Source organism: Scophthalmus maximus, chromosome 2 (genome assembly GCF_022379125.1).
Source record: "Scophthalmus maximus strain ysfricsl-2021 chromosome 2, ASM2237912v1, whole genome shotgun sequence".
NCBI lineage: Eukaryota > Metazoa > Chordata > Actinopteri > Pleuronectiformes > Scophthalmidae > Scophthalmus > Scophthalmus maximus.
In genome coordinates this window covers 7,306,125-7,330,223 of record NC_061516.1, presented here as the reverse complement: position 1 = coordinate 7,330,223, position 24,099 = coordinate 7,306,125, and the positions used below count along the sequence as shown (strand labels likewise).

The following is a 24,099-nucleotide window of genomic DNA, read 5'->3' as shown; positions in this document are numbered from 1 at the left end:
TTGAATTAAATTGAATTGAACAATGAAGGTTCCTTAAGGGGCCTCCTAGATCCCGCTCTGTGAAGGTCTTGGAGCCCGGTGTCACTGGGAGGAGGTCCAGGACAAGATGGCGGGGGAAAGAAATGCCTCTGGATCCACCAGGAAGAACAAACACTATATTCGAAAGTCTTTATCCATTAAGGCATAATGGCTGTTATTCTGTATCCGAATAAATAAATTGTAATATTCAGTGTGCAAAATGCTTCTCCTCGTTTCTTCAGATTCCCATGTTAACATGGGGATCTCAATGTGCAACGTCATTCATTCTCAGACACACATTATTTCTCCCTTCATTCTATACATCCATCGATCCATGACGACTTTAACACCATTAGAGAGAACAGCGTGCACTCTGAAACACAGCGGTATTGTAGAAACACTGAAAAGGTCACGTGAAAAATCAATTAAACCAAAAATATGATTTGTTATAGATATGAACGAGGACAACCCGAAGAAAATAAGCTGTGCTCCAGATTGTTTTAGGGTGAGTCTGAACCCTCGACATCAAAGCCTCCGCTCCTGTGCCAACATTGGCCAAATCCATAATAGATGCTAACTCTTCTTTCATAAGAAATTACTATGCAATGGAAACATCAAAGGAATCACTGTCAAGTGAGTTTTCCAATCTGCCATCTCAGCTCAGAACAATAGACGTCCATGACAGATACCTCAGTTACATTCAATGTTCTTGTCAGTGGTTATTGTTAATTCAGAGGCACGCCCTACTCTGCGAGACGGGAGAAGAAAGAGCTCCAAAGCTCCCAGCCTGGGAAGTGTGAAAAAACACTTAGGGTGGTTGCTTGCGCTTTGGTGAGGTAGAAATAAACTAGGTTAGATTTTCCCACTGGATGGTGGAAGGCACGAGCGGCGACACATCCCTTCAAACTGCCAAGCTATCTCAGTTCAAAGGCAGCTTGTCACATGGGACCCATTGCATCTCGTGTTCCAGGATCCGGTCCAAAGTAATGACAGCGGCACTGAAGTGGAACCAAATGGCAGAGTATGACGCACAGTGTACATAATATTACCTTGTGATCAACTTGAGAAGAGCACCACACACATCGGCTGAGATAGTCCCGACTTTCCGCCATGTGTTTGTGTTATTGATGAGCTGACAGTGATGGTTCGTAGTGTTGTACCTTTTTCAACATTCCCCGGCTTATGCACTTTCAACCTGTAAGCATACATGCCATTTTGTAAATCTATCTTTATTTCATTCCATGCAACCTTAGCCGATAGTGAATTAATAATAAATGGCCGCATATTTTACTTTCCAGACCCAGAGTACAAGAACTGACAACATGTCAGCGGGAGAGTCCTGCAGCATATTTCTCTTTTCCCCATCTACCTACACATCCGTGCTAATCCACCTTCGCACATTCTCGTGTCTATTTGAAAATTGTTTCTGGAGCCAGCCTTTGTGTGTCCAGTGGAACTAACATGCTGAAAGCAGCCTTCAGAGGAAAATTGAATATGAAAGTACATACCACTTAGTGGGGGGCAAATGCATGACCATCAAAATCCTGTTTCCATTTCATAACAAAAAAAAACAAACAACTGTTAAATTATTCACAATTTACTAAAAGTAGCTCTAGCGTACGTTTCAGTCAGGAAGACTACCCTAATGCTCACATTTGGTATTATATTTATTCTCATTCATCTTGCCTGTCACGCATGCTTTCTTGGGCGGTCACTTCAGCGATCAGCTGTTCATCAGCTGATCTCGTCTATCCAGTAGCATTGCAACACACCTGCCTCATTAGCCTATCATCTCGATGCTGTTTGTTTAAACATGGTTCTGCCTTAGTCCTCACATACGGCAGGTATGCGCACCCTCCCCTTCCATATCACCGCCCAATCTGAACCGTCTCAGCAGGTTCTCATCTCCTCTCCATCAACTCAAGTCATCAACCACCATCATCGCCACCAGTGTCTGGACTCCATGGGGGGGATTTGCGTTGCTGCCGCTCAGGACCAATGCCCTCATCTACAATATCTCCCCCATGGAGTCTAAGCGCCAAAGACTCTATCAATAATTTGTCATCATATTATTCTGCTACATCTGCAATAAATATATTTACCTCATTCAATTGTCTCTCCTGATTGAACTTAAAATATAATGGTTGGAGCTTGACTGTGTCAGTAGCTCTAACATAAGCGAATCAGTTCAGTCTCTGGCCTACACAGATGTACTGCTTTCACTGTGACAGCATTGATACACCCGTATATTTATGCAACTTAAATTTGTAATTCATATCACAACCAATCCAATGACTGTTCTAGTTTGGTTCCACAGCAGAATCAGAAGCTGCGATGGAGGACGAACAGACTGGTTTGGCCTTTTCCTCCTCTTTTTTTAGCTACCCATGTGTTGCTCTCGTTAATTATTTCCCACGGGACAGAGTTTAGAATTACAATTTCTACCTAAAGAACCAGGGAGCTAAAAACACAGTAAGCAAAGTAAAGTGACAAGTTTGAGTCATCTGTCCTTCAGCACTTCAGCACTGTGGGAATCCCTCATAACTGCCGCGTGGTACTTTTGCATTTCAAGTGAACGGGCTGGTAAACAGACAGACAAGGCTGGTAAACTGTCCCTGTGAAACGGGACTCTCATCTACAGCTGAAGGAGGCAGCTCTCAGAGGAGCTGGATCCACACAAACAGCAGGTGAAGCATTTTGATAGAAATGTCAAGCAGTCATTTCACTTCATGTGGAGTAGGCCTGTTTTTTTTTAAAAAAGGGAATTCTTTGAAGTTGTCAAAAGGCTAATGAATAAGAAAAACAAATATTTAGATCAATGATACAGTAAAGAGCAAAGAGCGTTTTTAGCAAAGAGGGATGGAAGTTAATGATACGGTCAGATTGGCCAGTATTGAAATGACTGAAAATCGTTGTACTGACAAAGTACATATAAGGTACTTGCCATTGTCAATGTTGGTTCTATCCAGCCCATTCAATGTGAGATGATGACGATGATGAGAAGATGAGGCATAGCAACAATGATCCAGGTGAGCATGCTGAGCACCAGGAGACACATCAGACAATCATGAGGGGAGGGGGGGTAACGGCTGAATGTGAGGCGCGTACATAAGAGGGCCATGTAGTCACAGTGGGATAATAAAAGCAGTGGGTAATGATACTGTATTCTTTAAAAGAAAAACCAGAGAAGTAGACTTGGAAGTGAAAAAAAAAAAATGTTTTTTACAGGTACATGGAGGGATGTTTGTTTTTCTTTAGTTTAGTTTCCAAAGCAAAGCAGACATCGGTATAAATATATAACTAACAGTACGATACCATCATGCCAGACGTGAACTCATCAGCATTATGTTTCAGGTATAGCAACTATCACCTCATTCAACGCTGCACACTGTCATTTGTTCCGTGTCTGGTCCGGAGATGGTTGTCAGGTGATCCGGAATGTGAGTGCATCATTTGTTTCTCGTGCATGGCTCTAATTCACATGTCCAGTGGGCATACACATCTCTTGAGTCTTTTGTCTTCCACTGCACATCCTGTCTCTTCTGACTTGCCAGCAGTTTGTCACACAAACACAACACTTCTTAAGGTTTGCACCAAATGAAAATGTAATGCATCCAGAAGTGCACCGGGCCACTAAATTGCTTAACATTTGCACTCTCCTGCAGGCGGAGATACGGTCCTGTGGCTCCACTCCACCCTTGAAATTTACATCTGCAGATTGAATGTGTATGTATGGATGCCTGAGTTGGCGGTAGAATGCCAAAGTTGCCATGAGCTGGCTACAGCCACACAGTGAAGTGTAAGTAAGTGCTGATGGGTATATATTCTCGAGGAACCAAATTTTAGCCAGTAGAAAAAATTTATTCTAGATCTGACCTTCAACGCACAATGTCTGCTGACAGCAGGTAGCCACTTCATGGAAATCAGTACAGCAGGTATAACAATTACACTGCAAGGCTACACAACACCCAGGGAAAGCAAGGACATATTGAAGAGCACCGCAGTGTGCCATAAAACAATACACAGTTCCCTGGTTATATTGTAATTTTCTCCGATGATGATACTCAAACCAGAGGCTGCTGATTTTCTTTTTAAGCACCCTTTAAAAAAACAATCCTTCCTAATTAACAAATATTTTCGAAAAATGGAGATATCCACTTACTTCCCAAATTTAAAGAACTGAAAAGTTTCTAGGAATAGAACAGGGTTGACGTTTCAGAACTTTTGACAATTGAAGTAATCAATGTCAAAACAAGCAGGCCATATCATTTCCTATTATCAGAGAGTCAGGTGATGCCATTATTTTGTCTTTAAATTTGCCCAGATTGTGTTCACTTCCTGTTTCGACTGATTCTGGAAGCAAAGAGGGCACTGGAGAGATCGACTCATAATCTCCCACAAGGATGATGTCACTGATAGGTCACAGAAGGAAAAACTAAGGAGGATCAGGATCGTACACTCATCCAACACAACACGACTCAAAGAACACCAGTGTATTCCCCACGTGAATGAAAAGTATCCGGTGAAATCCACTACAAGGGGGATGAGTCTGGCTCCACTGATCAGTGCTTTGCTCTTGTTATGTTTCATAAAGGTCATGCAAATGATCCTTCATGTAATCCATACCTGCGATATATAAAAAAAAATACACACTTTCCAGGCCGTGATGGAAGTTTCACCCTTGACATGCTAAATATAACCTCGGGGACTGATAATGGGAGCGATCAATGGGACGTATTACATGATATTGCTCATAGGTTCTGAGCTCTTATCAAGAGAGGCATACAGTCCAATAAGTACACCCACAGATTTACAGTAAGCATAATCTCTACAATGGATCAACATCACAAGTAGCCAAAAATAACAAGTGCAAAATTCCAGGGCTGTTAAAGCCCCCGGGGGCAGACAGGTCGCACCAGAATCCGCTGTCAGCATCCATTCTTTTCAGTGACCACGGGGAAACCGGAGGCTTTAATACATGTGTCAGAATGGTGTAATTGCCTCCCAGCCTCAGAGCAAAACTATTCTGTTTCCGAGGACAGTCCGCTGATGAAGAACATCTGAGGTTATTTTATCAGCTCTTCACTGGTGGCACTTATTTATGTAAAAACTCAATGACGGTAAATGGACTGCACTTATGCACTGCTTTTCTAGTCTTACTGATGATTCAAAGTGCTTCACAGTCCAGTGCGTTTTTTCCTTTTTTAATGCAGCACTTTTTCGATGACACATCACTTGTGCTCTGTGAATCACACATCATTTACACAATTTGGGGTTATGTGTTTTTTCAAAGGACACTTTGGCATGTGGACCGGACGAGCCGAGGATTGAACCACCAACCTTTTGGATAGTCAATGACCTGTAATACTTCCAGAGCCACATCCGCCCCAAGGCCATGACATCTTCAGTGTAAATCCTTTACACTGGTCCTTTAATGGGGCAGTAAGAGATTCTGGAGAAAGCTATTTTCTCTCTTTGTTGTTGTGAATTTACTGCCCTGGCCGCAAACCCAGGTCCTCCGGTATTGGAGATCGACATGCTAACCACTAGGCCAGCACGTCTACCATAAGGTGTCCACGAGTGAGGTTCATTTTTGGGGGGTTTTGATTTACAGAGTCTGGACTGCGCCGAAAAACCCGGACAAATGCGACAGCTAACGGTAGGTGAGGAAATATTCGCTGATTTGTACAAAATGTGTATCGCTTACTGCCACTTTAATGAATAACTGGTAAATATTTGGGAGAGCATCTAGTTGCATGCACGCGCACCATGTGTGCAACATGATCTGCGGTAAATATACTTACTGAGCGGATCCTGCTGCTCCCTGCTGCGGTGAGGGCATCAGTGATTTCACCGCAGGGGAAGACAAGCTCCGTCACGTTCGGTTTGATCTGATCTGCACCGATCTGTTGCCTTCACTCTGAACCAAAGACACCTCGGATACTTTGCCGTTGAGAGTTTCAACCTGACAAGAGCTTCCTGACTAATGTCAACGGTTGATATTCAATTTAGGATACCATTCACACAGATGTTCGGAAAGTTGACAGTCCAGAGGTATGCTAATGCATCAGCATGTGTAAAAGCGATTAACGCTGATCTTTCACCCAGTCATCAGTTTTGTGTACTACTAGGAGAAATAAGCATTCCCAGCCTCATTATTAAAATGAAAAAAATTGAGGCATGTCAGTGGGGAGAGGGTCAAATCTGGGGAGACAACCAAACAAACTGCATTTAGCATTCAAATGTATTTCCAGTGCACTTTCCAAACTACCGTCTAACAAGGTGATTCATCAACTGTAATGGGGAAAGGGAGTAAGATAAATTCCACAACCAGGTTTCTCCTGGAGAACACTGATTTCTCTGCCCTATACCAGCTCTCTAATCTGCTTTTTACATGTTCATTACAAAGAGCTCAGACAGAGGAAGCTGCAGCTGAGCGGCTGGATGAAAAGAGAGATCATTACAAAGAGTAATATGCTCCTGCTTTTAAAATACCGTAATCCCAAATCCTACAGTAAATGAGTTTGAAACTACGGCTCAACATTTGACTATTTGTCTAAGCTCAAGTGTGGCAATTTGTGCTTATGAATGAACTAGAAGGGTGCTGGTTTGATAAGAAATACAAATCTGTCCTGTCACTGCTCTCTCTCACACACACACACACACACACACACACACAGACACACACACACAGAGAGGGAGAGAGATGACTGACAACATCCTCTCTCATTACTAAAGTTAAAAAATAAAGTTAGTTAGAAAAACAAGGTTAAGGGTGGGGTAGACATTTCTGTGGACCTGAATTTAGAGCAACAAAGTAGAGAGATGAGTGTTTTTATTATGTTGGTTGTTTTTTTCCTAAGAAATTATGCATTTAAAGACATCTGTTTTTTTCATTTAATTACTTATAGATGATAGATTAAATAGTACAGCTATTGAGGAGGTGTCAGGCAATATCAACGCTGAGAATTCTCAAATGGATGTGCAAAAGTACATATTTCCAAAACTGGGTTATTTTCAATCTTGAACATTTGATCCAAACAAATTAAGTGTTCCAATTTTCAACACATTATGCTCTCCGCAACCTCTTTTTCCTGCATCCGGCACATGAGGTCATTGGATTGATCAGCAGACATGGTTGTATAAATATGCTATTCATGTGGTGTTATTTCTTAGATGTAAACAGCCAATATTCCAAATTGTCAGTCTCGCTGAGACGGCAGCTGCAGGAAGAGCCACGAAGCCTCAGTCTCTACTTTGATCTGTGTCGGCACAGGCGACAATGGGACAGATTTTCCAACACAGCATTAATGATAGCTAGAAATCCAGAATTTTAACTGCGAAATCTGTGCCTCTTGTCATGGTAAAATTCTGCAGTTGCATATACTGCTCTCCTTGTTGGGGCAGTGAGCCAACCTGGAACTGGAAAAAAACCCAATTGTTTTGTCTCAAATATCGCAGTTATACATACTGCAGTGTGACGAGCATAATTAGTATGGTCTGGTGTAACTGATGGATGAACAGACACACTGTTGTTTCAACCAGCACAGCCGTCTACACAGATTGTGTTCGACTCGCATTTCACTTGATATTATGTGCACCAAAAAAACACCAAAAGTGTTTCGGAGAACTGCAAACTCGTGGGCGACTTTATTCTGTGTCCAAAACCACATCCTGTCCTCTTAATTGGAGCCACAGGTTTGAATATTGGGGAGAAGAAACAGCATGACATTTTTCTGGTTGGGTTTTATCAAAATGTTTAGTGATGTCCCTATTTTGCTCATTTCCTTGTTGACTGAACCTATGCAAAAAAATAACGAAGAATAATTTACCACAAATTAATAACCCACTACCTTTCCATAGTAGTCAATCCTGGCATACAATATCTGCTTGTATGTGCTGCAGCATTATTACACTAACTGTGTGTGGTTATGCAGACACTTGCTATGTGGTTATACAGACTATGCTGGTTAAGAAGAAGGTACACAGTGTCTTGAAACATGATCAACACAAAAAGTTTAAAACCATGATCTTTCCCTAACTTCAACAAAAGTGCTTTTGTCCAGAAATATGGTCCCTGTTCTCTGGTGTCACAGTTGTGCTCTTTTAAAACACCCACCATTCATCTCTGACCACCTCCTCACAACCAGGGCTGGACTGAGGCAAAAAATCCGCCAAGGCATTTTGGCCTCGACCGGCCCACCACGATCGATCACACACACAGACACACACACACACAAACTACCCACCTTTGCACTCCCCTGAAAATGTAAACCAACTGTGTCGCCCCCTAAAAATACTTCAGCGGTGCAATGAGAGACAGGGGATCAAGATTAAGAGAAAGGAAACATGACGAATATCTTCAACAACTGCCTTTGTAAAATTGTGCACTCCACTATCATTAAAATCACTGTGATGATTGCTACAATCCATGTGCTTGTGCACCTTGCTCTCCTCTCGGCCCCTGACACCCTCCCCCTGTGGGGATGCTTGCCCATCCTGGCTCAACAATGAGGGGAGACGCAATTAAATGGAGTTTTAACATAATGATACAATCAGGTCCAGAGTTATTAACTACTCTTTAAAAGAGTAAAAGAGCAAAAACATTTAGCTTCATGTCTGTGGAAATCTCAATCATCCAGGTTACAGTTCTCCACGAGGGTTTTGAGTCAGGAGCAACTGGACTTGGTTGGAGTTTGTACACGTTCATCCAAGAGGCTTATTCAGTTCTAACTTAGTTGTGGTGCAACCCAGGTGTTTAACCTCTGTGGAGTGTGGGCAGATGTTGGTGCTCCCGGAGAGCCAGCTCCTCAGGGCAGGACTTGGTTGTCTGTCTACAGGACAAGGGGCGCTCCTTTGTGGACACGGATGTTCATACTCTGGACAGTCGTTGTAACACTTTCACCGACAGTTGAACCAGTCGTTGAAACCGTTGCAGCACGTAACAGTTTTCAACGACTGTTACAGCACGTCTCTTAAGGTGTCGGCCCGGTGATGTTTTCAAACTGTGCACACAGTTTGTGAGGTGCAGTCCGGACAATTTTTTTTTTTTGCAATTTAAGACATTGAGACATTGATCTACCTGTTTTATAGGCCAGTTAGACAGACAACACAAACAGCCAATGATAATGAGAAAAGCGCCGTGCGGAACCAATCATGTGGCTGGGATAGAGTTACAGCCACATCAAGTTAGGTTGACGGACACACCCCAGCGTAGCAGAAGCAGCCGACAGCAGCTCTGTTGATGTTTGGGCTTCTGCAGCTCATCAGTCTGTCAGGAGTAAGATTGAGAGAAATTATGAAATGATGACAGGAAATGTAAACTCGATCGGCAAAAGAGACGTCCCGACGGACGAGGCCCGATGCTCATAAGACGAGGACATTGTTTAAAAGAAGCGCCAGAGGAATATTTACAGTCCGACGAGAAGCAGAGTAGTAGCGTGCGCTGCAAACTGTGTCAAAAGCATTTGTAGCAGTTGCAGCAGTTGTATTTTTTTTTAAACAACTCTATTATATAGCAGCAGTTGTATAATGTTCTACAGTACATTTGTCAATTTCTCAAAGAAAATAAATAATACTTATTTACTTAAGTTATATACTTAAGTTAATTTAACTTTGGTTTATGATATCTTTACATCATACAACCCTTAAGCCAGACAGAAATAGTGATTTGATTTATATCGTGATATATATTGATGTCGAGCAATATGAAAAAAATATTGACAATACGTTTTTTTTCCCTATCGCCCAGGCCTACAATTAAATCAATAAGCCACTACATTACAACCACCATCTGCTTTTTTTTTTCTTCAGGCTGAGGTCTGGGATATTTGGAGGCTAGGTAAACACCATGAAAACTTTGTAATGTTCCTAAAACCATTCTGAAAAAAAAGTATGTGGCAATGCCCAACAACCCATTGAAAGAGACACCTGCCATCAATTTGCCATTAAGGGGTGTACTTAGTCTGCAACAAAGTTTAGGTAGAGCGTTTGTGTTGATGTAACCACATCATCCACATGAATGTCCATTGCCCAGAGTATCTCACTGACTCCGCCAGCTTGCTTTCTTTCCATAGTGCATCTTGGTGCCATCTCTTCCACAGATCACAGTACACACAGACTTTTGAAAGCAAACATGATTCATCACTCCAGGCCTTCTTCTTCCATTGCTCCAGTCTGCGGCTATGCAGTCCTGCACAAAGTAAGCTGCGATGTACTGTGTGCTCTGATCTATCTATCACAGCCAGCATTGAGGTGTTCAGCAATTTGTGCTACAGTAGCTCTTCTTTCCAAGCGGGCCACACAGCCAAACCACTGAGCCTTGGGACCCCATGACCCCGTTGCTGGTTCACCCATTGTCCTTCCTTGGACCACTTTTGGTAGATACTGACCAATGCAAATCACAAAGTCCCCACAAGACCTACCATTTTGAAGACGCTCTGACCCAGTTGTCTAGCCATCACAATCTTGCCAGTGTCAAAGTCGTTTAGATTCTTATATTTGCCCTTTTTTCTGCTTCAACCACATCAACTTCAAGAATTGTCTGTTCACCTGCTGCCCAATGTATCCCACCCCTTGACTCGTAATGAGATAATCGATGTTCTTCACTTCACCTGGTTTTATTGTTGTGGCTGATTGGTATGGCTGGATTTCCCCCCCCCCCCCGTAAAATAGAACCATCATTTCTAGGAGACAGGGTCGCAAAATTGGATTGAAGATATGAATTAAATGTAAAAAACTGTTTGACACGTACTTTATGTTTAGTAGGGAATCATACCATTAAAGATTTGCTTCCTGGCCCAGTTTACCACATTTAAGTCAACACCGTCCTAGCAATAGATCAACACCAAAAACAAACCAACACACCAAAATCAGTGTTTTATCCTAGTGCTAGGATTCTTTGCTATTAGTCACACTGAAGCATTAAAAACAGGGAGCCATGCTTCTCTTCTTAGCAGTCTCTTTTTGAAAGATAGATGTGGGTTGAGCCCCTGCAATGGACTGGCTTCCTGTCCAGAGGGGTGTACGGCTAAGCTGCTCACGCCTCAAAAACAGGAGATAATCTCCTTAGCAATGGGCCCCATGAGCTCAAACGGGGCTTACTTTTGAACAGACTAAACAGACTGACTACCCATCAGATGACTGTATCATTGTTCAGTATTTATGCTCTTTCATTTATTGAAAACATCTTGGTATGCATATGTGTCCCAAAATTAGGCCTCGGGGTAGCACAAATTGCAGGATTGGATTTAAAAATGTCTCATCGCAAATAATTAATATCACACACACCACACAGTTGAATATAAAGCATTGAATCATTTAAATGAATGAAAGCCAAGGAAGCTGGTATAACATATCTGCATCTGTTTAGCATGTGAATTTGTCCAAAACAAGGACATGAAAACAGTGCAGCCTGGTAGGTGAGGAATTGAAAGAGAAATCCCCACCAGTCTCGGGGAAGAACAAGCACTTTTAAATGTGTTACACAAGCAAAGATTATAAGGCTTACTCTCCAATTTCAGTTATCCTAATGTTGTGGAATATTTCAAATGCCTCATTACTTGCATTTTGCGAGAACGGGAGAAGGCGCCCTCTACACTATAATGAGCCGTGAGGCTTATTAGACCAGTGTGCATTGAATTGAAAGGACCAGAGCTTTCTCTCTTCTCCTTCTCTTTATGGCAGATACAGGCTTCAGCCGTAATCAGGAAAACACAGTGCCACAACATTACACTTGATGAAACTAAAGAGGATTATCCTGTAGCCCATTTAGGGTATTTTATGACTGAATTGAATTGCTCTTGCTTGTTGCACTGCCATTGAGGAAATGCCATATGTTTCCTTCATACTGATATCTTCAAGTTGAGATGGACATAGAGAAAATGTGCAAAGCGTAAGCGATGCAGAGGCTTCAATAGTCCAGACCCTTGTTGGTAATGTGTGTGGAAGCCATACACAGATTTTTACCTAAAGAGCGAGTAGTGTTCCAAAACTCCTCAAATGGCCAGAAAAAGAAAACATAAGTAATTGTACATTTTAGGGACAGAACTCTCGAGCACTCTATCCAGCGATATAAACAGTCCGTCCTCTGAATTCTGATATGAATTCCGGGCATTAGGAAACTGATAAAACAGTTCATTAAACTGTACAACCAGTGCACTGTATGTGCTGTGCATACGGTATTTCAAGGCATCTTCTCTTTGCACTTGAATTTTACATTAACAAGGCCAAAGCGCTGACAATGAAAATGTAGTGACAGTTTGAATGCATGAGGAATCCGAACATGCTGTCACATTCCTGGCAGTGAGTGCCTATGCTGAAACCCCTCCGTTCTTTGAGAACTCAAAGATTGTATTTTGAATGTGTATGTGTGTAGGTAATGTGTTTTCTTGGTACCAGGAGTAAACATCATATAACCTGCAATTCCAACCGTGGCCCCTCTGTAGAAATCAACCTGTGCTGTTCTTGGGAACTCTGTTATGTTATGTTTATATATATATTATGTACATGTTTCCGAACTTTGGAAATCGCCACTCGATTTAATGGGATTCCTGTAATCTTACTGATGCAGGTCAATTCTATGTAGTTAGAATTAAGACAATGGTAAACATCAGTCAAAGGTAAAATACTATGATTGAAAAAACATAACATTCTGTCCTGTTGGCCTGTGTCTTCACTACCTCTGTAACCAGATTTATCAACACACACTAGTAGTATAATACATCTTCATTTGCAAAGTTGGATCAGAATCGCCAGGCACCATTTACTGTCTACCTGGGGCCAGAGAAAACATTTGGTTAGTCTTTCAGCTGAAATTGCAATCAGCTGTGTTGGAAATTATTATTATTTAATTTTTTGTAAAAAAAAAAAGAATTCCCAAAAGATTTTCTATAAATCTCAATATCAGAAGTCATTCTGTTTTGAATGTGTTTTTAACAGTTTTGAATGCAGTGTGTTAGCATTTGCAAACATGTGCTGCAAATCTCTAGTGTTTTACAGTTGTTGGAGTTTGAATGACAAAAGAGTTCATGGATTTTGGACTGTGTGGTCATTGAATGCATTTTGTGTTAAAGCAATGAAAAACAATTTTCGGTTTGGTCCACAGAGACTCTGTTTCACTGACTGCGTGAAGAGTTTTGACAGTGTGACTTCAGTTTGGACCATTCGAAAAACAATTCCTGCCCGGTGTGTCTGTGTGCTGCCTTCACTTTCACCACTTCTTAACGGTCCACCATGTAATAGCATTTATTGTGAAAGTACTGGTTAACTCTGCCAAGCCTGATGTCACACAGTTCCCTAGAACTAGGACCCAACAAAGTATTTGAGTCCACCTTTCACCAAAGTGATTCTTCCTTGTAAGGCACTAGAGCCAAGCCACTCACACATCTCCGCTACTGGTGCCCTTGGCCCTCCCTTCCTTCAGCGGGAATTCATAGAACAACCATTGTGTTAAACATAACTCCGAAGAACACGCTGAACATTAGCACAGAGTTTGACCCCCCCGCCCCCGTTTTTTCTCCTCCACAGTCGCCAAGTGCTCCTCATTGTGGGAACTGTAGGGTTTTCTCTGTAATATTGTGAGGTCTCGACCTCACTATGTAAAGTGCCTGAAGATGATGTATGTTGTATGGCGTTATACAAATAAAAAGGAATTGAATTGACATGGACACTGGGGCTGCAACTTACGATTATTTTCATTATCAATTAATCTGTCAATTATTATTAATTGATTAGTTGTTTGGTCCATAAAATGTAAGAAAATGCTGAAGAATGTGATCGTGTTTCCCAAACCCAGAGATGACGTTTTGTTTTGTCCACATACAAAACGATAATCAGTGTACTGTCATAGAGGAGCAAAGAAACCAGAAACTGTTCACATTTAAAAAGCTGAAATCAGAGAATTTTTACCCTTTTTTCATAAAGACTACTTGAACTGATTAATCGGTTATCAAAATAGTTGGCGATTAATTTAGTAGTCGATACTGATCGATTAATCGATTAACTGTTGCAGCTCAAATGGACACCATGCATTTATGTTGCACCAACATTAACACTGTGACATCACTCTGTTCTGGGACATCCCTGTCCATCCTCGTGCATACGCGGAAAGCAAACCTCCCTACCATCCCATGGCCCTTCATGGAAAGTGAGGAAGGGAGAGCAGGCATCAATGTGACATTGATTAAGTCAGATACAGTATGGAGAGGAGATGCTGGGGTGGAGGCGTGCAGTAAAGCAAGAAGAGTAAGCAGCTTAAATAGAGCGCGCAAGCTCTGCCAATTGAATGCGTAGAAGAGGATCAGCTGAGTCGTCATCTGATGTGAGCTGGCATAGAGAACTCTACTGTCAGCTGACGTGCTGGATCGTGGCTGAGTTTGACTTCCTGGCCTGCCTGAACTAATGCAATGCTCAATTAATGGGCACATTATTTATGTATACATGCAATGCTTAAATCAAGCGACTTGTCGAACTAGTTTATGTTCTTTCGCTGTTTGTCATTTGGTTCTCCAACGATGAAGAAGATTGAGTGTGAGTTAAGTGTGTGTGAAAAATGCATTCCATGAATTCAAATTATGATTGAAGAAATCTGTATATTTATTTCTATTTCATCACCATCAAAGTACTGTGCTAAGTGCTTCTGGTGATCCATCTTACGTGGTCAAGTCACGCATATGCTCTTGTAAATGAATACACAGAGAGTGATGTAGTTGTCTTATCACTTTGAGCATCAGATGACTGTGGAAGCACGTGTAATCTTTGTCTAGGTGATAAAGGGGTGCCAGTGTTGTGTATGAAAAGTAGCTTTCTCCATCCTTCATTTCTTTTTGCTTCAATAGTAAATATGCATTGTTGAGAGAGATTTAGCAGAGTGAAATTTCTGGTGTTAACACAAAGTGTCAAACATGTTTCTGTAAATTAAGTCTGACGATATCATTATGTTGAGTTTTAACTCATAATAAAATCAACCACAGGAGGAGACAGTTTTCTGTTAGTCTCCTGTCTTATTAATGGTAAGTAAAACTAGACGATCTCGGACTATTCATCCTCAATTTTGATGCAGATATTCATCCTTTTCTTGCGTAAGGTGAAAGTTAAAGCTTGTGCATCACATGAGTGATTTCAAGCTCGTGGGGAACTTATTTCATCTGAAATGCACGTATCATTTGCCTTCATTGGAGAGGGGGCTAGTGGAACTAATTTACTGGGGTGTCCACAAAGTACCAGTTATCTTAGTTTGTATATGCAGCAGCACGACGTGTGAAAATACGCTGCGTGAAGTAGACTTTAAATTGGAGAGTGTAGTGATTAATAAGTAGCCTGTCAGCCAGTCACATCAATGGTTTCATAGCTCTAACGCAGCTGAGCCAATCATGGTGATGCATGACGACAACAGCTCAACATGATAGAATAATTGACTTCTGCAGGAAATTTTATTGTTCTCTCAGAAATTGTGTCTGGTTTAATACAGGACAAAGTTCACGGAAACTTCAGACACATCATGTTTGTTTACATTTAACAGAAACCATAATCTTTTACTGATCACTAACCAATGTGCTTTTGTTGCCTTAACAACAGACAAGACTATTGATGTAAACCCGAGTCTGAGAGCAGTTAAGTACTATATGAAACATCATCAATAAAGTCTAATACCCAGTTATTACTATAATCTAATGCCCAAGAAGCTCTCTCAAAATTCTCGAAATACCAAACACAGCCTTTAGAAGTGAAGTCAAATGTCAAGTGCATGCAATGAAAATGCTCTTACGAAATTACGACATATTGGGCGGCTGTGGCTCAGGACGTAGAGTCATTTGTCCACCAACTTGAAGGTTGGCGGTTCGATCCCAGCTTCCGCCATGTGTCCTTGTGCAAGACACTTAACCCTAACTTGCCTTTCCTGTAAAGTGATTTGAGTGGTCTATATGACTAGAAAAGTGCTAGATAACTACAGTCCATTTTTACCATTAAAAAATATCATAAAGGTTAAAGATTTGAATACTACCTTTTAAAACATGATTTGTGTTTTCATGAGTTTTACTGATGGAGATAAAGCAGCAGCACCACAAACTGCGTAGGGCAATAGCCCAATTTCTGCTTGACACCTCAATTCTGTGAATAAAATATAATTCCGGTGAGATCCTTTTTCAAAATGAATCTGTACTAGAAGCCAGAGTAAAGAAGAGCTGAAAAACTGTGATGACAGTTTGTTCAGTAAAACAGACTGAAACACAATGAATTTACAATGTGTAGACTTGTCTTAAATGCATTACAAACACTTAATGTTAACTCTAGCTAGAAAAGGCAATTTCTGAAGAACGTGTGGCTGTAAACACTGGTTTGCTGGCTTGAATTTGGAAGAAGAAGCTGAAGGAGTTTGAAGAATAGGAAAAGTGGGAAATGGGTAGTTAATGTGTAATTACTAAAACCTTGAATATTTCAGAAAGTATGAATCTTGAATACAAGCCAGAATTACTTAATTGAGCTGGACGTTTTGATGTTTGAATTAAGTTTTTAGGTTGAAAATTGTGGAAAAAGAAGGGGGCAAAAAATAGTCTGACATTTTTTTTGGAGAATAGCATATGTTATTCCAGCATTCACACCATTAACCATAATGGTAGTCTGGGTTTAGAGCTGCATATTTAGTTGGTTTTTTTGGTAGTTGTTGTCGGGTGTTTTTTTGTTTGTTTTTTACAGATACATACAAAGCAAATTACGGTGGCCCAAAGACTGCATATGTACAGGACCCAGATTTTCCAGCTGTGTCCGTGGCTACACATGACTGTACTGTCCATTCAGGTGAGCCATGGTTCACCATTTTACAAAATTTGATTCCTAAATCATCCTCATGAAAAAGCCCCTTTATTACTGTTTACAGTCATTTACATAATGTGTTAATAAAGACACTCAAGAAAAGGTATATTTGGATCGCAGTGAATTATGTGCTGGTGCACCTAAATAAAAAAGTTAGGCGCACCAGTGAAACCAATGTTAAAAGTTTGACAGGAGCCCTTGGTTTCCCGACTGAATCTGTGGGCTACATCTAAGACTTTAAAACAAAGTTGACGCATTGCTCATCCATCAGTTAAGTAAACTTGACAGTCAGCTGCGCCCCTGAAGCTGCTGACAACAACAGGTGCACAGGTGCCAAGATCCGCTAGTGCCTAGCCAAAATGAATATTACTGCTGACTTTCAACTTCGTGTCTGAACTAATACAACAATAAATTCACTGATTGACATTTCTTTGAATTCCGCTTTTCAGAAGTATAGCAATTTCAGTTTGAATAAAATAATCATCACTGCATTGTGGGGCCAATTCAGACTCCAACTCAACCAGTCTGCTGTGTTAACTTCTTTTTTCTTATTACACTTTCAGTTTTTACAGAGACACGTAGTCATAACAGTATTTCTCAGTAACTATAAAGGCTCTAGCAGACCCCATAAGTAAAAGCTGTTAAAAACACAGTAAAACAAAGACGTCATACTATGAGACACAGTTTACAGTCTATGTCTTTATAGAACAAATTGGAATTGTTGACAACCACTGTACATTATTGAACAAAATTCCTTACAACAGCACTGCTATGTTTTAAATGGTGTATGAGCAGTGACCCATTCTGGGCCAGTTATTGGGGTCTTCATATTAAATACTTAATTTAGAGCTATTTGAACATAGTAGCTTTGTGTTTGTCATCATATCAAGATACAATATCCTACATACTATTAACAAGCAGTAATTGGGAGGGTATTTGTTATTTGTTAATGTTAACTCAGATGATGTTCCTCATTCTTAAGTGAGGTCTTGCACATAACTAATTAACTAGTAGTTTGGCACTTATCAGCCCACACGTGTTCCCTAGGCTGAAATCACCTCTTCTCCGTTAACAGGCCCATTTGTTAAGTGATGGGTTACATCTTGGAAGGAATGGAGGTCTACTGTGATGCACAGGTTCTATGTGGTAAGAGAACAAAGTTAGCACAAGTAGAACTATCTCACTTTAAAAATGTTCAGACCTATCTATTTAAAGACTTATTTAATATAGTACTTTTAATGAAATGAATAGAAATGAATGGTACGTTGGTGGGTTTAGTCTGAAGCACCAGGCTTGTTGTTAACACCATCATCCCTTTGCTGTAGAAATGACAGATGCTGCAAATAACACCTGGGGAATAAACATGTTCGTGTCTAAGGCCAAACTGCTTAAGAAGAATTTTATACATCTCCACTGATTGATATTGACTGATGGCACAAGATCCAGATTGGCTCCAGTGTTTACCCACAGCTGTTAATATAGGAAGGGTTTCTATACACAGTTAAACCATGATACTAAAAATAAAGGTGCTGGATCCACGGAATAATTATTTATCATATCCCAAAAATGTATTTGCCATTGTCACGTCAATTTGTAATTTTGATTAATTCCATCTGTCTCTCTACCAGTAGCCATAGTGATATCTTTCTTAAGAAATTGTATTTATTACCACTGCAGTATAGTTGCTAAACTCTGGTATTTACAGATGAAAATTATTTTCATGTGTTTAAAGGCATCAAAATAAATACAACAATACAATGCACTGAGCGAAATAAGCACTGTATGGTGTAGTAGTAAACCAAGAAACCCAGGAATACTTTTTATCTGTGTGTCTAAAAAAAAGTAGTGGCAGCAGTGGTCATGAAGAAAATAGCTCATTGTTCATCGACAGCAGAGACCGGAGATTCGTATTCCAATGGGGGATCGAATTGTTTTCAGGGAGGATCAGTTGCAATGCGCAATAATTCAGCATTACAAATCAGCAGCTGGACATTTGCAAGCTTCAACTACGAAGATAAACATGCAGAAATATTACCTTTGATGCATACAAAATTGTGACAATATTATATCAATATTATAATCAACAGAATTGAGACACCAAGCACCTGTTAACAAGTGTCAATTTGCAACTTACTTTACTTTGGTAGAGATTTTACTCATTCTACAAATGTTGATTATCTTTACAGTAATCCATCTGTATTTAATATAATTAGTTGTGAGGATTGACTTTATCTTACACTTTGAAAATCAAATCATGAACACACCTCTTTCTAATATACTGTGGGTCTTGCAGTTTTATTTCAATTATGGTTAGGCTCAACTGGACAACCAAGAACAAACACCCTCATCTTTTGAAGCGAACTGAGGGTAACTGTTAATTATCTACAGTAGCTTGTATGATAGTACAAAAAAAACTCTTTCATGAGTGATAACACAGACTGCAGTTGTCGGAGTACATCCTGAGATACTGGCACCTCCATGACCTTAGGGTTAAATTTACTGTGACTTTAACATTTTGAGGCAGACATGCTTGGAGGAGTAGTTGCAATAGTCCAGACATTTCCGGTGCAGCCTGAAACCGACATAAGACCGACAATGTACAATACATTGGGTAATGAAGCGAATACCTATACACCTGTAGTTAATCTTTCATTCGTCATTTTCTTCACCAGCATTATCTTCTCAGGGTCCTGGTGAGCTGGATTGTCCTACCATGCACTCATTAGGCACGGCTTCGCCTTTACACGATACATGTCCGCCACAAGGCTAAAACAGATAATAAGGAAACAACTCATCACACTGGTTTACCTGAACGTGATTAGACTGTGCAAGGCCTCACACTGGATGAAATATTTTTGGCCCTAATGAACATTGCAGAGTCGGTAAGTTTCCATTCCAAACAGAATGTGAACCAGGTGATTTCACTGATTTCTCCTCTCCACTTGAAGGTGGTGATATCTATGAAATTAGTTGCTGCATGTAGCATTAAATTGAAATTAAACTTTGTAGAATCTATGCCAATGGCATGTGGTTGCCCACCCAGGTATACAGTTTCCATGGCAACAACGTCCTCAGTGACTTAAAAATCTGTACTGGCGTCCTAAAGCAGTGGTTCTCGATCTTTGAGTCACAACTCACCAGAATAATAAGGGTTGTGCACCTGATGTAAGGTAAAATAAAGTAAAGTAAAGTAACCACTGGGGTAAAACAAGAGGGTTCTGAACAATGTTCTTGAAAGGTTATAATAAGGTAATACTATTTAATACGCTTACTTTTGAAATGTGTGTGTGTGTATGTGTTCCTCAATGAGGAAAGCAGCACTCATGACTCGACGACCAGTGGTCAAGCCAAAACATTGTAAATACTTATGTTAAGTAATAGAACCCCCTCATTGTCAGGCAAGGGAAATGAACTCCTCGTCTTGATTTTCATTAATGTTGTTCCTTTTCATATATTTGGTGTAAGTAAGTGAGTAGTCAATCTGCTTCTTGTTTACACCACCACGCACATGCCCAGTGTGCATGAATGGCCACGTGATATACGTTTTCAGGTATGTCAGTATAGACGGGGATTAAAACTAATAAATCGCTTGTCTGGACAGAGATCATTTTTGTTTTAAAACGCTGTTTTAACTTTTGTAAACCACCAAGATGGCTGCCACTGATGAACGAGCATTTGACTAAAAGTTTCTGATACTTTCAAATTTCTCCCACAAAAACTACAACACTGGTGGCAGGTGGCGTGAAGACCTGGCATGATATGGTCAATGTTTTTGTAATAAAAGTACCGTGCGGAATATCCTACCTGTTGCCTGCCGAGTCCTTCAGCTAACCGGAGCTATCGCTACTATTTCCGGCCATAACCCTTCACCAGCCCACGTTACGAGACGTCACAAGATTCGTTGCTCTCACTCGTTGTATGTCTATCCAATTGGGTCCGGAAGCATTTTGGTCTGAATCCGTTGGTAATTGAGAACTGAGAGGTCCTAGACTAATGTGCAATTGAGTATTAGTCTGACTACGCCAGGCCAATGGAGGTAGCTTTAGAAACTCCAATTTACAACTTGAGTTCCTCCAGAAAGTGCACTTGTGAACTTGGCCACTAACTGCCCTCAAAGGTCCAAACACTCTCACTAAAGATGCTTCAGTGAGCTCTCACATTAGAGCGCAGGAAAGCTGAGCTAGCAACATTTTGGCTCTTTGGACATTGACCTTTTGATGACATGGTATATCACTTAAGTGAGGCCTATCACTTCTTCACCCCATTTCAACCAAAGAATAATATAAGACAACAACAATTGTATGTGTGTGTTGGCATATTCTGTTGCCACTGTCATAATGTGTGAACTTAATCCTTCTCAAGATGCTGTTGGGGGATAGAGCCTTTTGTTGGAGGATGCTGCTCTTGGATCCCATTGCTATCTTTTGCATACCATTCTTTTTGTTACAGATGGAGAAGAATGGGAAAAAACATTCTTTGTAGCATTCTTCTAGAACTGACAGGCAGATGAGTCACTATTCTATCACGTACCTGTTAAGCTGTGACAAACAGTGAAAACAAGGACTTTAGTTTTTTAATGAAAGTGGCATTGAATTACCACTTTAAAATGTTATAAAGTGACAATTCCATTCCTTTAGTAAAAGTCATCAAACTGTGGAGGATGTTCACATTGGACAGAGGTAATGTCATGAAAAGGTAACTTGATGTCATCGAACAACTTCATGCCATTTTTTTTTACATTTTTTATTGTTTTTGTTAGATATACAATACTGACAAAATAAATAGTTTTTGTTTCATTTGATTTGACCATTTTCCTGTTACTTTTGAGGGGATAATGCAAAACTCTTTAACTGCATCGAACTTCCAAATGGTGTGTTGTTTGCTTCTAAGTGATTGCATGTGGGATTTGTATTTAAAATCCTTTACAGATATACACTGAGACCACATAATTTGGTACACCTATACACTCGAATGCTGTTCAATAATTTAATTTCCTATTTCAGGGTCCTGAAGGTTTTACATTTGCATTTTTAACAGTATATTAAAATAATGTGTTGATTTGTGATTTATTACACGATCGATAGTATAACTTTAATGTTTAATACATTTTTTAATAAACACTTCAATAAAAGCATTATGTTTATGTAGCAGTCTCATGTGTTCAATATTTGATTAGACACATAAAGTATAATTATGGATTTACTTTTTTTATTGAAAAAGACTTAGACTACTAGACTAAGTAATTTGATTTACTTACACTGGCACAACATGTATTCAATTTGGCCCTTCTCATTGAACTTAAGTAACACAAAAAAGATGGAAAATGTAAATATAATTGAAAGTGTTCGAGTCCAAGTTTTGTTAATGTCACTTTTATTTCCCTTTTTTTAATGCATCTGGTTTCATGCAGGCAAAGCAAATTTGTGATAAATCTAGAACGAAAGGCGAACTTCCAGTTCCCCCTCCAGTGGCAAGCTCTGTTTCTCACCATGACTGCGTGGGGAGAATACTGTGTGTTCTTGATGTGCCGCGTTTTTGAACCAGCATGCAGTAAAGAGAATGGGGGAGGGTTCAGCTGTTACAGGCCAGCTGTGGCGCAAAAAAGACAGAGAACAAAAATAAAATGGCAACCAAAATTGAGTTTGTCCAGGTTGGCTAAAGACGTTGACAGGTGCTGCTGATATCTCGAGGGATTTAAATAGGTTATTTCTGCATGTGGTGGTCACAGAGACAGCATGCTAAAATCAACTACTAACTAGGAAGATATATCTGTTTAGTGTTTTCAAATTTAATTGATATGCTATAGTTTATCATTTATTTTATATGGGAGCTATTTATCTATGACAACAACAATAATATGTAAGCACACAATTCAATACATTCACGTTTTATGAACAGCAGACACATAGTGCTATTAGTCATTCTAGACCATGTAAGACAGCAGTGGAAAAGACCATCACTGTACTGACTTTTCAAAGGATGCAATTGTTTTTGATTTTGACTTATGAAAGAGTCAAAAGTGTGTTACTACATTTTTAAACACAGCTAGAAAAAGTTGCTCTCTGTCAACAACCTCATAGACTGAACACACTTGCCCTAATGCAAGTGGCAGTTACACTGAAGACAGAGCTGTTTCTGTGGCATTTCAGAGATAATCTATAAGAGAGAAACACATTACTCATTACTGGAGTTACTGAAGTGGAAGTCACAATGAAATCACGTACAATGGAACCCCTTAATGTTGACTCAGGGTCCAGGTTACCTTTCTTCCACTTCTAGTCCTTACAAGAGACATTGCAAGGCACTCTAAGACATTACTCTTTCTTGTAGTGCGAGCTAACTGCAGTCAGTCGTGTCCCTGTGCGCGGTCACCATGGAAGCAGACGCCCTATATTCCTGAGGGAATCAGCTGACAAGGTCACCGTGCTGATTGATGTTAGCCTCCAGAGTATTCCGCTGTGTAGAGGTTCAACACCAATCTCCATTTCTGAAGTGCCAGGGAGGAGAACACCCACGGGGATGAAAGGAACCACAAACATCCACCGTGGACTGACCTGATCTGTCTTTCCCATTCATTGTATTCATTCACTTATCGGACCTGAGCAAGGCATACATCTGTGGGAGCTGCTACAAAACAGAAAAGCCTCCCACAAATTTAGACAGGCAACAGCAATTGCATGTTGCATATAATCATGTATGCGGTGACATATTTGTAATCAGGTCAATCCAGCATTACACCACAGTTGGGCCTCAAACTAGTGCCAGCATGGGAAATGCGATTTCACTGCATGCCTGTCCCTATACTCAATTAAACAGCAGGACTGCCTACATGAATATCCCACAGTCGGCTACATTGATGTCATAGCAACTATCGTTATGGATTATACTCATATACAGAAGCCTTATAGAAATGCAGCACAGGAAGTAGTATGAAAGAATTATTACCCTGGGCCTCTCTCACTTCACACATCCTGTACTCTCCACCATGTAATGGAAGGAAAAACAAGTGTGTAACGAGCTTTCACTGGGATATCAGTCTTCACTTGCACTGTTAAAAAAGACACTTTATATCTCTTCAAATGGAAGCATCCTTTTTTTCTGCCCAGGGACACTCGATCTCAAACCCCCGCTTTAAAAAATATTGTAATTCAACACGAGAGACTGAAGAAATATATTTGTATACATACATCTTCTTTTTCTTCTTTTTCTTTTTAGAAGTGGTGGTAAATGAATATAATACATTTTATGTATATGTCGTTTACAGAAGCA

At 40.3% G+C, this 24,099-nt stretch overlaps 1 protein-coding gene and 1 long non-coding RNA gene across 3 annotated transcripts in view; one reads left to right on the top strand and one right to left on the bottom strand.

The window, feature by feature from the left end:
- Positions 1 to 24,099, bottom strand: part of opcml (opioid binding protein/cell adhesion molecule-like) — a 257,691-nt gene that overhangs the window by 52,255 nt on the left and 181,337 nt on the right. The gene's annotated exons all lie outside the window — the stretch shown is intronic.
- LOC118301437 lies at positions 652 to 2,124 on the top strand. Its single transcript, XR_004790307.2, has 2 exons — positions 652 to 1,215; positions 1,317 to 2,124. It is a non-coding gene; the product is annotated as an uncharacterized LOC118301437 (long non-coding RNA).